Consider the following 14,591-nt stretch of genomic DNA (forward strand, 5'->3'; position numbering starts at 1 on the left):
TGATGTTGAGCATCTTTTCATGTGTTTATTAGCCATCTGTATGTTTTCTTTGGAGAAATGGTCAGACATTTTTTTGTCTCTCTCTTAAGCGGCAGGAGGAAACAAACTAGTGTTACATTTTTTTCCCTTCTCTATACAAATTTAGGGCTTCCTTGGTGGCTCAGAGGTTAAAGCATCTGCCTGCAAGAGGGGAGACCCGGGTTTGATCCCTGGGTTGGGAAGATCCTCTGAAGAAGGAAATGGCAACCCACTCCGGTATTCTTGCCTGGAGAATCCCATGGACGGACGAGCCTGGTAGGCTACAGTCCATGGGGTCGCAAAGAGTCAGACACGACTGAGCAACTTCACTTTCATACAAATTTAAAAAGAGGTTTCTCTTAAAATTCTGTGTTGCCATAATGACACCTGGCTCCACCTGAACTTAACTTTTCTCAAACCTTGAGGTAACCGATGTATTTTTCTTATGGAAATGTGTCTTAAGCTATGTTAATGTACTATATATTTACCCCAGACTCTGTCTTCAAGTTGGTTCAGCCTAAAGGCTCAGAACTGACTTGACAAACCGGTAAGGTATACTCATACATTGTTCTCCTAATCTATGTTAATGAAAGCATATATTTGTATGGAAATTTGCCTTTCTTCAAGATTCATGTCAATCGTTTTATGGCCCAGGATGACTCACCTGGTGCCAAGGTTATCTCCAAGTGCATCTTGTGGGTGAGGGGCCTGGTGCCATTTTCTGAGTTTTAAGACATTTCCTTTCTTTAATTAGCAGACTGCTAGTAGCTATATAATATCCAGCTAAAGACTAGCAGGGGCGTACTCTGCCCCTTCTGATGTCTGTGTCAGAAGTTTCTCTATCTCTTTTATACTTTAATAAAACTTTATTACACAAAAGCTCTGAGTGATCAATCCTCATATCTGGCCACGGATTGAATTCTCCGGAGGCCAAGAATCCCAGTGTCTTTCGTGGTTTAGCAACAACCTTTTAGAAGGCTAATGTATAGTTATGGCACGGGGCTCCACTCTTGTTGCAGTGGTGTCAACTTGAAGGAATTCATAGGGCTTGGACTCCATCTGAGACCTGTCCGTGCTGGTTGTGCTCGGCTGCCTCTCCAATGGACCCTGAACTCTGCTTAGTGCCTGTGGGAACGACAATGGAAGGATAAGGCCCCCTCCAGACAGGGGAACCTTGAAGAGCTATGCAGGTTACTCATCGCCTGAGAGAAAACATACACTAATCACCCCTGCCTCCGGACAGTATCTATCGTAATGTAACCACAGGCTTATCGGTTATTAACTGGTTGGAATGTAACCGTGGGCTTATTGATTATTAACTGTTTGAACACATAACACATGAATGATGGGGTTATTGTGATTGTAGTTACCCTTCTTTTGTAAGTCTCAAGGAATTTGGGGTGGTGGGTTCGGACATGTACACATGGGGGTATAAAAGATTTTCACAAATGCTGGTCGGGGTCCTTGGCTAAGAGCAGACTCTGCCTTGGGCCTGCTGGTGTAATAAACTGCACTCCACTCCCCTGAGTGAGTTTGTTTCCCGGAAAGCGTGGCTATAACAAACTAACGTTTTTGTTTCCGCTTCTCTCTAGTTGTTGTTCGCAGACTCCTCTCTAGTTGTGGGGGTTGGAGGGGCTCCTCTTTAGCCGTGGTATTGGACTTCCTCCCTTGTTTCGGTTGAGTGTTCCTCTCCAAATGCGGTGGGGGTGGCACCTGTTGGGAATCCTCTTGAGTTGCATCAGGGGGCTTGCGACTCATCTTGAGTTGGTGATGGGGAACTTGGTTTTCCTTTCGAGTTGCAGCAGGGAACTCAGAGCTCCTCTTGAGTTGTGGCAGGAACTCATTGTTCCTCTCGATTTGCAGCATGGGACTCAGGGTTCCACTCGAGCTGTGGTGGGAAACTTGGGGTTCCTCTCGAGTTAGAGGGGTATTGAGGGTTCCTCTCAACTTTTGGTGGGGCCTCCTCTCAAGGTGTCTTGGGCGATTCATCTCTAGCAGGGGTGTGCAGGGTGGCTCCTGTCTTGTTGCAGTATGTATGTGGCTACTTACTAGTTTTGGCATGGGGCTTCTCTCTAGTTGAGGTTGGGGTCAACGCTGTAGTTTTGGTGGGTTCGATTCTCTCCAGTTGTGGTGTGTAAGTGCCTCTCTACTCGTGGTGTGAAGTTCATTTCTGTGAGCAGCAGAGGGCTGCCTCTGTATGTGTGATGCCCAGCGGGCTCCTCTCGAGTTGTGGTGGAGGGCTCTTCTCGAGTTTCAGGGCTGTGTCCTCTCTGGTTGGGGTGTAGTTGGCTCCACAGGGGAGGTCCTCTCTACTTTTGGCACTAGGGTTTCCTGACTATTATTACTGGGATTGTATCTCTAGTTGTGAGGGCCTCCACTCAAATTACTTCAGGGAGCTAGTTCCCCTTTGCAGCAGAGCAGCTTCTCTCTAGGTGTGATGTCCTGTGGGACTCCACTCTACTTGTGCCGGGGGAATTTACTTCAGTTTTGGTCTCAGGGCCCCTCTGTCATTTTGGCCCGTGGCCCCTTTTGTTGTTACAGCCTAGGGCTCCTGACACATCCAGCGGGGAGCTCGGGGTGCCTCTTGAGTTACAGCAGGAGTCTCCTTTCTTGTTGTGGTGCTGACCTCCTGTTTCGTTGTGATCCATGTGTGAGTTCCATTCTAGTTCTGTGGGCTCCTATCTACATGTGACAGAGTTGTCCACTCTAGTGGTGGCAGTGGTTCTCCACTGTAGATGCAGTGTACAGCGGGGGTGGGGGGGTAGGACACCTCCCTAGTTTCTCACTAGTTGTGCCTGAAGGTCAACTATCTAGCTGTGGCGTGTATTCAACTCTCTAGTTTTAGCAGTTGGGCTTCTCTCTAGTTGTGATGTGTTGTGGTGCTCCTTCCTAGTTGTGCTGTGCCTGGGGACGTCCTCTCTAGTTGTGGAGTGGGAATTCCTGTCTTGGTGCACTATGCTATGCGACTCTTCTCTAGGTGCAGTTTGCTGGCCCATCTCTATTTGTGGTTTGAGAGGCTACTCTCTAGTAGTGGTGTGGAGCTGCCTCTCGAGGCGTGGTGTTCGAGATTGCTCCTCTCTAGGGGCAAGGTTCGGGGCCTCCTTTCTTCATGTGGTGTCTGGGTGGGCTCCTGTCTTGTTGCAGTGTGTGTTCTCCTCTCTAGTTGTGGTTGGGGGCTCCTCTCAAGTTGTGTTGGGGGACTTGGTGTTCCTCTCGAGTTGAAGTGGGGCCTCCACTCGAGTTGTGGTGGGGTGGCTCCTCTCTAGTAGCAGTGTGCAGGGTGGCTTCTGTTCAGTTGTGATGTGTGGGTGGCTAAATTACCTGTGGCGTGGGACACCTCTCTGGTTGTTGTGGAGGGTCAACTCTTAGTTGCGTTGGGTGGGCTCCTCTCTAGTTGTGGTGTGCAGTCTCCCCTCGAGGTGTGTTGGGGGGCTCCTCTCTTATGAAGGTGTACAGGAGGCACCGCTTGAGTTGCAGTGGAGTGTTCCTCTTGAATTGTGGAGGGAGTTTCTCCCTCCACAGAGCAGGTGAACCTGCTCTCTAGTTTTGGCAAGGCCCCTCCTATTTAGTCATGGCATGCGAGCCTTCTCTCTAGTTGTGGAAGGAGGCTTCTGTCTAACTGTGATGTGCAGGAATGCTCATCCCAAGTTGTGATGTTCAAGGGGCTGCTTTCTAGTTGTGGCGAGGTCACTCCTCTCTGACGTTGGTGGGGGCGGGGGGGTCTACTCAACTTGCAGCAGGGAGGTCGTCTCTATTTACAGTGGAGGTGACTCTCTCTAGGTGCTGTGTCCGTTGTCTCCACCTCAGTTGTGGTAATGGGACACTTCAGTTTCAGCCGGTGGGCTTCGCTCATGTGGCCATGGACTTTTCTTGAGTTGTGGCACAGGCCTACTTTCAAGTTCAGGAGGGGACTCTGGGCTCTACTCTAGTAGTGGTAGTGCTTCCTCTGGGGGTTCTCTGAGGGGAGGGTATTCTCCTTAATTGTGGAACTGGGGGCTCCTTACTAATTTTCATGGGGTTCCTCCACCCTAGTTGTGAGAAGCTCGTCCTGAGTTACTTCAGGGGCCTCATATCTATTTGCAGCAGAGGGACTCTTCTCTAGGTCCAGTGTGCCGGAGGGCTCCTCTCTGGTTTTGGCAGGGGAATCCTCTCCAGTTTCGGCAGGGGTCCCCTCTGTTTGTCGCTAGGAGCTCCTTCCTTGTGACACTATAGAGCCCCTGTTGAGTTGCGATGGGGGACTCTGGTCTCCTCTCGAGTTGGGACCAGTGATTCGGGTTCATTTAGAGTTGTTCTGGGGCCTCCCCTCGAGCTGCATGGGCAGCTCCTCTCTAGTAGCGATTAGCAGGTTGGCTCCTCTCTAGGTGTCCTGTGCAGTAGGCTACTGTAGAGTTACAGTATGGGGCTCCACTATAGCTGCAGTGTGGTGAGCTGAGGTTTTTGTTTCTGCTTCTCTCTAGTTGTGGTTTGCAAACTCTTCTCTAGTTGTGGCAGGGGGGTCCTCCTCTTTAGTTGTTGTATGGGGCTTCCTCTCTGGTTGCAGTAGAGTGCTTCTTTCGATTTGTGGTGGGGGTGGCTCCTCTTGGGAATCCTCTGGAGATGCATCAGGGTCCTTGGGGCTCGTCTTGAGTTGCGACAGGGAACTTGGGGCTCCTCTTGAATCACAGAAGGGGAATAGGGCCTCCCCTTGAATTGAGAAGGTTGAAATTGGGGTTCCTCCCATGTTCCAACAGGGGAGTCAGATCTCCTGTCGAGTTGAGGTGGGGAACTCGAATTTCCTCTCGAGTTGCAGCAGGGGATTTCAGGCCTCCTCAAGTTGCGAGGGGGATCTCAGGGTTCCTCTCGATTTGCACCAGGGATCTTGGTGTTGCTCTCGAGTTGTGATGGAGAACTCGGAGTTCTGTCAATTTGCAACAGGGAAGTCAGGCCTCCTCTCGAGTTGAAGCATAAAAATCGGGTTTCCTCTTGAGTTGTAGCAGGAGTCTGGCCTCATCTCGAGTTTGAGGCGTGGAACTCAGATTTCCTCTCGAGTTGCAGCAGGGGAGTTGGGCCTCCTCTCGAGTTGTGTGGGGGAACTCGGGGTTCCTCTTGAGTTGCAGCAGGGAACTCAGGGTTCCTTTCGAGTGGCAGCTGGACAATCAGGATTCTTGACTTGCAGTAGGGAACTCAGCTCTCCTCTCTAGTTGTGGTGGGTATTCAGTGTTCCTCTTGAGTTGCAGTGGGGGATTCAGGGTTCCACTTGAGCGGTGGTGGGGAACTCAGGGTTCCTCTTGACTTGTCTTAGGACCTCTTCTTGAGTTGTCTTGGGGCGACTTCTCTCTAGCAGGGATGTGCAGGGTGGCTCCCGGCTTGTTGCTAGGTGGGTAGCTACTCACTAGTTTTGGCATGGGAATTCTCTATAGTTGTGGTAGGGGTCAACTATGTAATTGTGGTGGGTTTGATTCTCTTCAGTTGTGGTGTGCAAGCTCCTCTCTAGTTATGGTGTGAGGTTCGTCTCTATTATCAGCAGAGCGGTGGGCTCCTCTGGAGTTGTGATGGAGAGCTCCTCTCGAGGTGCAGGACTGTGTGCTCTCTGGTTGGGGTGTGGCTGGATCCTCGGAGGAGATCCTCTCTACTTTTGGCACTAGGGGTTCCTCACTAATATTAGTGGGATTGCTTCTCTCTAGTTGTGAGGGACTCCACTCGACTTACTTCAGGGAGCTCATCTCTATTTGTGGCAGAAGGGCTTCTCTCTAGGTGTGATATCCTGGGGGACTCCACTCTAGTTGTGCCTGGGGAATCCACTTCAGTTTTGGCCAGGGAGCCCCTCCATCATTTTGGCCAGTGGCCCCTTTTCTTGTTACAGACTAGGGCTCCTGTCAAATTCCAGCAGAGAACTCAGGGTACCTCTTGAGTTGCAGCAGGTAACTTGGGGTTCCTTTGAGTTGTTGTGGAGCCTCCTCTCGAGCTGCAGTGGGGCAGATCCTCTGTAGTGGTGATGTGCCGGCTGGCCCCTGGCGAGTTGCAATGTGCAGGTGGCTACTCTCTAGTTGTGACATGGGGCTCCACTCTAATTGCAGTGAGGGTCCACTCTTTATTTGTGGGGGGTCAGCTCCTCTCTAGTTGTTTGCAGACTCTTCTCTAGTTGTGCAAGTGGGGATCCTCTTTAGTTGTGGTAGCTAGATGCGGTAGAGTGCTCTTCTCAAATTGTGATGGGGGTGACTCCTCTCTGGTTGTGATAGAAGGGGCATTTTTTCTAGTTGCTATGTGCAGGAGGTTACTCTCTTGTTTTGGCAAGGGGGCGTCCTATTTAGTTGTGGTATGGGGTTTCCTCTCTTGTTGCAGTAGAGTGTTCTTCTCGAATTATGGTGGGTTAGGCTCTTCTTGGGAATCCTCTGGAGTTGCATCAGGGGGCATGGGGCTCATCTTGAGTTGCAACAGGGAACTCGGGGTTCCTCTAGAGTTGCTGCAGGGGTATTAGGCTTCATCTCGATTTGAGGTGGGGAGCCCAAGTTTCTTCTCGAGTTCCAGCTGGAAACTCAGGGTTCCTCTCGAGTTGCAACAGGGGAGTTAGACCTCCTCTTGAGTTGAGGTGGGGAACTCGGGTTTCCTCTTGAGTTGCAGCAGGGGACTCAGAGCTCCTCTCGAGTTGCAGCGGGAACTCCGTGTTACTCTCGGGTTGGAAGAGGGGAGTTAGGCCTCCTTTTGAGTTGAGGTTGGGAACTCGGGTTTCCTCTGGAGTTGCAATGGGGATCTCGAGGTTACCCTCGAGTTGCAACAGGGAAGTCTGGCCTTCTCTCGATTTGCAAGGGGTAATTCGGGGTTCCTTTTGAGTTGCAGCAGGGGACTCAGAGCTCCTCTCAAATTGCAGCCATTACTCAGTGTTCCTCTCGAGTTGCAGCTTGGGACTCAGGGTTCCACTTGAGCTGTGGAGGGGAACTCAGGGTTCCTCTCAAATTATGGCTGTACTCAGTGTTCCTCTTGACTTGCGGTGGGGACTCCTCTTTAGTTGTCTTGGTGTGACTTGTCTCTAGCAGCGATGTGCAGGGTGGCTTCTGTCTTGTTTTTTTTTGTCACTAATTTTGTCATGGGATTTCTCTATCATTTTGGGCAGGTTCAAATCTGTAGTTGTGGTGGGTTCGATTCTCTCTAGTTGTGATGTGCAAGGTCCTCTTTACTTTTGGTTGAAGTTCATCTATATTAGCAGCAGAGGGCCTCCTCTCTTTGTGTGATGTCCAACGGGCTTCTCTAGAGTTGTGGTGGAGGGCTACTCTAGAGGTGTGGGGCAGTGCCCTCTCTGGTTGGGGTGTGATTGGTTCCACAGGGGAGGTCCTCTCTACTTATGGCGCTAGCGATTCCTCACTAATATTAGTGGGTTTGCTGATCTCTAGTTGTGAGGAACTCCACTCAGCTTCCTTCAGGGAGTTGGTCTCTATTTGCGGCAGAAGGTCTTCTCTCTAGGTGTGATATCCTGGGGGACTCCACTCTAGTTGTGCTGGGGGAGTCCGCTTCAGTTTTGTCCGGGGTCCCCTCTGTCATTTTGGCAAGTGTCCCCTTTTCTTGTTACAGCCTAGGGCTCCTGTCAAATTGCAGTGGGGAACTCGAGTCCCTCTTGAGTTGCAGCAGGTGACTCAGGGTTCCTTTAGAGTTGTGGTGGAGCCTCCTCTCGAGCTGCAGTGGGGCAGATCCTCTCTACTAGAGATGGGCAGGCTGGCCCCTGTCTAATTGCAAAGTTCAGGAGGCTAGTCTGTTTGTGGCATGGGGCTCCACTCTAATTGCCCTGAGGGTCCACTCTCTATTCATGGTGGGTCAGCTCTTCTCTAGTTGTCTTTTGCAGACTTCTCTCTCGTTGTGGCATGGCGGCTCCTCTTTTTATTTAAAAAATTTTTTTTACCATCTTTTTATTTTAAAAAAATGAATTTATTTAATCAGAGGCTAATTACTTTAAAATATTGTAATGGATTTCACCATACATCAATACAGACCAGCCACGGATGTACAAGTGCCCCCCATCCTGAACTCACCTCCCACCTCCCTCCGCATCCCATTCCTCAGGGTCGTCCCAGTTCACCGGCCCTGAGTACCCTGTCTCGTGCATCGAACTTGGACTGGTGATCTACTTCACATATGGTAATATACATGTTTCAATGCTATCCTTTCAAATCATCCTACCCTCACCTTCTCCCACAGAGTCCAAAAGTCTGTTCTTTATCACTGTATCTCTTTTGCTGTCTCGCATATAGGGTCATCGTTATCATCTTTCTAAATTCCATATTAATTTTCATGTGATTAATAGCCATCTGTATTGGAGGAGTGTCTGTTTAGTTCTTTGGCCCATTTTTTGATTGGGTCATTTTTTTTCCTGTTATTGAGCTGCCTGAGCTGCCTGTATATTTTTGAGATTAATTCTTTGTTAGTTGCTTTGTTTGCTATTATTTTCTCCCATTCTCAAGGCTGTCTTTTCACGTTGCTTATAGTTTCCTTCATTGTGCAAAAGCTTTTAAGTTTAATTAGGTCCCATTTGTTTATTTTTGCTTTTATTTCCCTTGCTGTGAGAGGTGGGTCATAGAGGATTCTGCTGTGATTTATGTCAGAGTGTTTTGCCTCTGTTTTCCTCTAGGAGTTTTGTAGTTTCTGGCCTTGCATTTAGATCTTTAATCTCTCTTGAGTTTATTTTTTGTGTATGGTGTTAGAAAGTGTTCTAGCTTCATTCTTTTACAAGTGGTTGACCAGTTTTCCCAGCACCACTTGTTAAAGAGATTGTCTTTTCTCCATTGTATATTCTTGCCCCCTTTGTCAAAGATAAGCTGTCCATAGGTGTGTGGATTTATCTCTGGGCTTTCTATTTTGTTCCATTGATCTACATTTCTGTCTTTGTGCCAGTACCATATTGTCTTGATGACTGTAGCTTTGTAGTATAGTCTGAAACCACTGGGTTGATTTCTCCAGTTCCATTCTTTCTCAAGATTGCTTTGGCTATTTGAGGTTTTTTGTATTTCCATACAAATTGTGAAATTATTTGTTCTAGTTCTCTGAAAAATACTGTTGGTAGCTTGATAGGGATTGTATTGCATCTATAGATTGCTTTGGGTAGTATAGCCATTTTGACAATATTGATTCTTCCGATCCATGAACATGGTATATTTCTCCATCAATTTGTATCATCTTTGATTTCTTTCATCATTGTTTTATAGTTTTCTATACATATGTGTTTTCTTTCTTTAGGTAGACTTATTCCCAAGTATTTTATTCTTTTCGTTGCAATGGTGAATGGAATTGTTACCTTAATTTCTCTTTCTGTTTTCTCATTGTTAGTGTATAGGAATGCAAGTGATTTCTGTGTGTTAATTTTATATCCTGCAACTTTACTATATTCATTGATTAGCTCTAGTAATTTTCTGGTGACATGTTAGTGTTTTCTCTAGAGGATCATGTCATCTGCAAACAGTGAGAGTTTTACTTCTCCTTTTCCAATCTGGATTCCTTTTATTTCTTTTTCTTCTCCGATGGCTGTGGTATAAAATTTCCAATACTATGTTGAATAGTAGTGGTGAGAGTGGGCACCCTTGTCTTGTTCCTAACTTTAGGGGAAATGCTTTGAATTTTTCACCATTGAGGATAATGTTTGCTTTGGGTTTGTCACATTTGGCTTTTTTCTGTTGATTTATGTTCCTTTTATGCTTCCTTTCTGGAGGGTTTTTTTTTTTTTTTTTTTTTGAAATCACAAATTGATGTTGAATATGGTCAAAGGCTTTCTCTGTATTGAGATAATATTATCCTTTTTATCTTTCAATTTGTTACTGTGATATATCACACTGATTGATTTGCAAATATTGACGAATCCTTAAACCCTGGGATAAAGTCTGCTTGGTCATGATGCATGATCTTTTTAATATGTTGCTGGATTCTGTTTGCTAGAATTTTGTTGAGGACTTTTGCATCTATGTTCATCAGTGATACTGGCCTGTAGTTTTCTTTTTTGGTAGCATATTTGTCTGATTTTGGTATTAGGGTGATGGTGGCCTCATAGAATGAGTTTGGTGGTTTACCTTCCTCTGCCATTTTCTGGAAGAGTTTGAGTAGGTTAGGTGTTAACTCTTCTGTAAGTTTTTGGTAGAATTCACCTGTGCAGCCATCTGGTCCTGGACTTTTTTTTTTGCTGGAAGATTTTTTATTACAGCTTCAATTTCCATATTTGTGATAGGTCTGTTAAGATTTTCTATTTCTTCCTGGTTCGGTTTTAGAAAGTTATACTTTTCTAAGAATTTGTCCATTTCTTCCAAGTTGTCCATTTTTTTTTGTCCTACAGTTGCCGAGAGTAGTCTCTTATGATCCTTTGTGTTTCTGTGTTGTCTGTTGTGATTTCTCCATTTTCATTCTAATTTTGTTGATTTGATTCTTCTCCCCTTTTTTAAATTGATGAGTCTGACTAATGGTTTGTCTATTTTATTTATCTTGTTGAAGAACCAGCTTTTAGTTTTGTGGATTTTTGCTATAGTCTCCTTTATTTCTCTTTCATTTGTTTCTGCCCTAAGTTTTATGATTTATTTCCTTCTACTAACCCTGTGGTTCTTTATTTCTTCTTTTTCTAGTTGCTTTAGGTGTAAAGTTAGATTATTTATTTGATTTTTCTCTTGTTTCTTGAGGTAAGCTTGTATTGCTCTGAACCTTCCCCTGAGCACTGCTTTTACTGAATCCCATTGGTTTTGGGTTGTCGTGTTTTCATTTTCATTTTTTTTTTTCCTATGCATATTTTGATTTCTTTTTTTTTCCTCTGTGATTTGTTGGCTATGTTGTTTAGTCTCCATATGTTTGTATTTTTAATACTATTTTTCCTGTAGTTGACATCTAATCTTACCACACTGTGATCAGAAAAGATTCTTGAAATGATTTTATGTTTTCTACATTTACCAAGGCAGATTTATGGCTGAGGATGTGCTCTATCCTGGAGAATGTTCCAGGTGCAATTGAGAAAAAAGTGAAATTCATTGTTTTGGAGTGAAATATCCTATAGATATCAATTAGGTCTAACTGGTCCATTGTATCATTTAAAGTTTGTGTTTCCTTGCTAATTATCTGTTTGGTTGATCTATCCATAGATGTTAGTTGGGTATTAAATCTCCCACTATTATTGTGTTGCTGTTAATTTCCCCTTTCACACTTGTTAGCATTTGCCTTACATATTGCGGTGCTCCTATGTTGGGTGCATATATACTTATAATTGTTATATCTTCTTCTTGGATTGATCCTTTGATCATTATGTAGTGTCCTTTATGTCTCTTTTCATGGCCTTTATTTCAAAGTCTATTTTACCTGATATGAGCGTTTCTTCTCCTGCTTTCTTCTGTTCTCCATTTGCATCAAATATCTTTTTCCAGCCCTTCACTTTCAGTCTGTCTGTGCCCCTTGTTTTGAGGTGGGTCTTTTGTAGACAGCATATGTAGGGGTTTTGTTTTTGTACCAGTCAGCCTGTCTTTGTCTTTTAGTTTTGGCATTTCAGCCCATTTACATTTAAGGTAATTATTGATAAGTATAATCCTGTTTCCATTTACTTTGTTCTTTTTGTTTCGAGTTTATAAACCTTTTTTTCTGTTTTCTGTCTAGAGAAGGTCCTTTAGCATTTGTTGAAGAGCTGGTTTGGTGGCGCTGAATTCTCTCAGCTTTTGCTTGTCTGTAAGGCTTTTAATTTCTCCTTCATATTTGAATGAGATCCTTGCTGGGTACCATAATCTGGATTGTAGATTTTTCTCTTTCATCAATTTAAGTATGTCCTGTTATTCCCTATTGGCCTGAAGAGTTCTATTGAAAGATCAGCTGTTATCCTTATGAGAATCCCCTCATGTGTTATTTGTTGCCTTTCCCTTGCTGCTTTTAATATTTTAATGCGTATTTACTTTACCAAAGTAAAAAACAGATGATAAAAACAGATATAAATCACTGAAAGGTAAAGAAATTCATCCTCTGTGATCGAAAGCTGCATTCTAAGAAAACTTTGTTCTCTTAACCTAGAGAGGAGACTAAATTCCAGTCTGGTGCCAGCTAACCTGATAACAAACAACAACAAAAAATTGTTTACGGGTAAGCTTAGGAAAGTCTTTTCCACATACAATTTGAAGTAGCAGTATTTTTGCAAAGGCATCAGTGAGAAACCATAGAAGGCCTGTTTAAAACCTGATTAGATAAAAATTGACAAAGTAGTCTGGTCATTGCTATGACTTGAAACATTTTAATATGATAACTAGAATTATAACTGACAGCATTTGACCAGGACATATCAGATTTTCATGTATGTCACATAATTTCTAGGATACCTAGATTAGTAACTGAAGGAGTCTTTGGGCCTAGAAAGTCTCACAGGCCCTTGCTGAATCATCTAACTTCAAAAACAAAACCGAACTTTAGGCCCCGCCCTGACCTGAGGCTCCAGGCCGGTTGTATCTATCTGGGACTTATCACTCCCTGCCCAGGGGACTTATCACCCCCTGCCCAACTACAAATGCCATCTCTCTCTCCTTTTCTGCCTCAGCCCGAACTATACCTTACAGTAACATCCACCATATAATATAACTTGGGAAGATTCATCACTCCTTCTGACAACCCTTCCCATTTAGTCTAACATGCCAAATGAACTCAGGTTGTTTAATATCTCTCTTTGGGAGGTCTCAGGGGCCCTCTGAAGCATCCCAAAGGTAGCTAGAAGTCAATTATTTAGGAAGCTTTGTTCATAGATATCAAAAGGGTTTGTAACAGTCAGGTAGGATCACATAAGTCACCATGAAACAATACTATAACTTAGCCAAAGTTAACAAAATATTTCAAAGGTAAACCTAGAACAGATCACGTAAGAGGTAAAGAAACTTAAAATCCATTAAGCAAAGGCAGTTCAGCATCTCAAGAAAACTTGTACTAGGCTCAAAATTCTTTTCTGGGGGTCCACTTTCCATAAAATTTCCTTATCCCGTTCTGTACCCATTCCTTTGCTTCTCCCATCCTGAAACTGCCACCTGTAAGTCAGAACTACTTCGTTTTCCTTCATCAAATGTGATTTCATTCCTCATACCTTCTTTAATAACAAGTCATACATTTTCCTTAAGCAACCAAGAACTGACTTTTATATTGGCATTCTAGAGATTGGTGAACATAGGTATCAGTGATAATATCTTTAAAAAAAATTGCTTTCTTACACTGAACATCTCAGGATGGCACCAGACACTATTCATGGATAGTCAAAATCTCTCTTAGTTTCTGTGTAAGAGGAAGGTCCTATCAAGTAGTGAATGTTTCAGAACCTTAATTTATTTGGAAATGACCTAGCTATTCAATACACTGTCATCACTTAGTTTAGCACAACGATAGAAATTCAGGTAACCAAAATCTGGAGAAACTATTGTAAGTTCAGTTCAGTTCAGTTGCTCAGTCATGTCTGACTCTTTGTGACCCCATGGACTGCAGGACGCTAGGCTTCCCTGTTCATCACCAGCTCCAGGGACTTGCTCAAACTCATGTCCATGGAGTCAGTGATGCCATCCAACCATCTTATCCTCCATCGTCCCCTTCTCCTCTGCCTTCAATCAAGACTATTACAGGCAGATATTTTAGAGCATAATTATTGTTAATAGTTTATCTAAAAGCTCATATCACATTTACATGTTTTAGGAGGTTTTTTTTAGAGGTAAATTCTAAAAACTCTGTTGTATTTAGAGGTACTTTCTTTGTTGACAAGCTTGTGACAGATACAACAATATAGCAATTTTTAACTTGTAATAAACCTAGGCACTATGAAAATTTTGTGCTTAATGTTAATGATTCTTAGACATGTCTATAGTAGAGTAGCAAAAACAAGAAAAAACAAAAAAACCAGATATTTAATATCGACTATTTCCCAGTTCACGTGAAGCTGAAATTCATTGAGGTCAATTTTTTTCTTGTATTTACAACTGTTTGATTTGTAAGGGCTTCCTTTTCTTTAGACCATTTCAATAAGAACTCACAACTTTAGCACTATTATCAAAAAACAGAAGACTCACACTGAGACATTCATAAATCCATACAGACAGACAGACAGACAGACAGAGATCTTCCAGTTTTCCGCCTGAGATTTAAAATACTACTTGGAGCCCCTGTTTTTTGTGGGGGGTGGGGGGGGGTGGGCAAGAACATGGGAGTGGGTTGTCATTCCCTTGCTCCAGGCAATCTTCCCGACCCAGGGATTGAACCCAGGTGTCCCAGGCTGTAGGCAGATGCTTTACCATCTGAGCCACCAGGGAAGTCCTTCAAGGCCCTGGAAAGGGTTCACTTCAAGCTTTGCCCTAGGCAGGCCTCTGTAACAAGCAATCGTTTTGAATAACTGCATATGCAAAAGAACCAGCTTTACTGTTTCTAAGAAAAAAAGAGTTTCATTGTAACCAATTTTGTTTGGTTCTATAGAATATCTTGGCCGTCGAACGTCAGGTCATATTTCCTTTCTGTAGTCATAGTTTTATCCCTAAATTATAGACAGATCAGCTGATAAAAAGCTTGGATTGTCTCTGAGGGGTGGATTTGCTTGCTTGTCACTGTGTTTCACCTGGAGAGACAGTAGGATGGCCCGCAGGGCT

At 44.2% G+C, this 14,591-nt stretch overlaps 1 protein-coding gene across 1 annotated transcript in view; it reads left to right on the forward strand.

Moving 5' to 3' along the window:
• RELCH (RAB11 binding and LisH domain, coiled-coil and HEAT repeat containing) overlaps window positions 1–14,591 on the forward strand; it is a 137,759-nt gene that overhangs the window by 12,435 nt on the left and 110,733 nt on the right.

Source organism: Odocoileus virginianus, chromosome 7 (assembly GCF_023699985.2).
Source record: "Odocoileus virginianus isolate 20LAN1187 ecotype Illinois chromosome 7, Ovbor_1.2, whole genome shotgun sequence".
In the NCBI taxonomy this organism is placed as follows: Eukaryota; Metazoa; Chordata; class Mammalia; order Artiodactyla; family Cervidae; genus Odocoileus; species Odocoileus virginianus.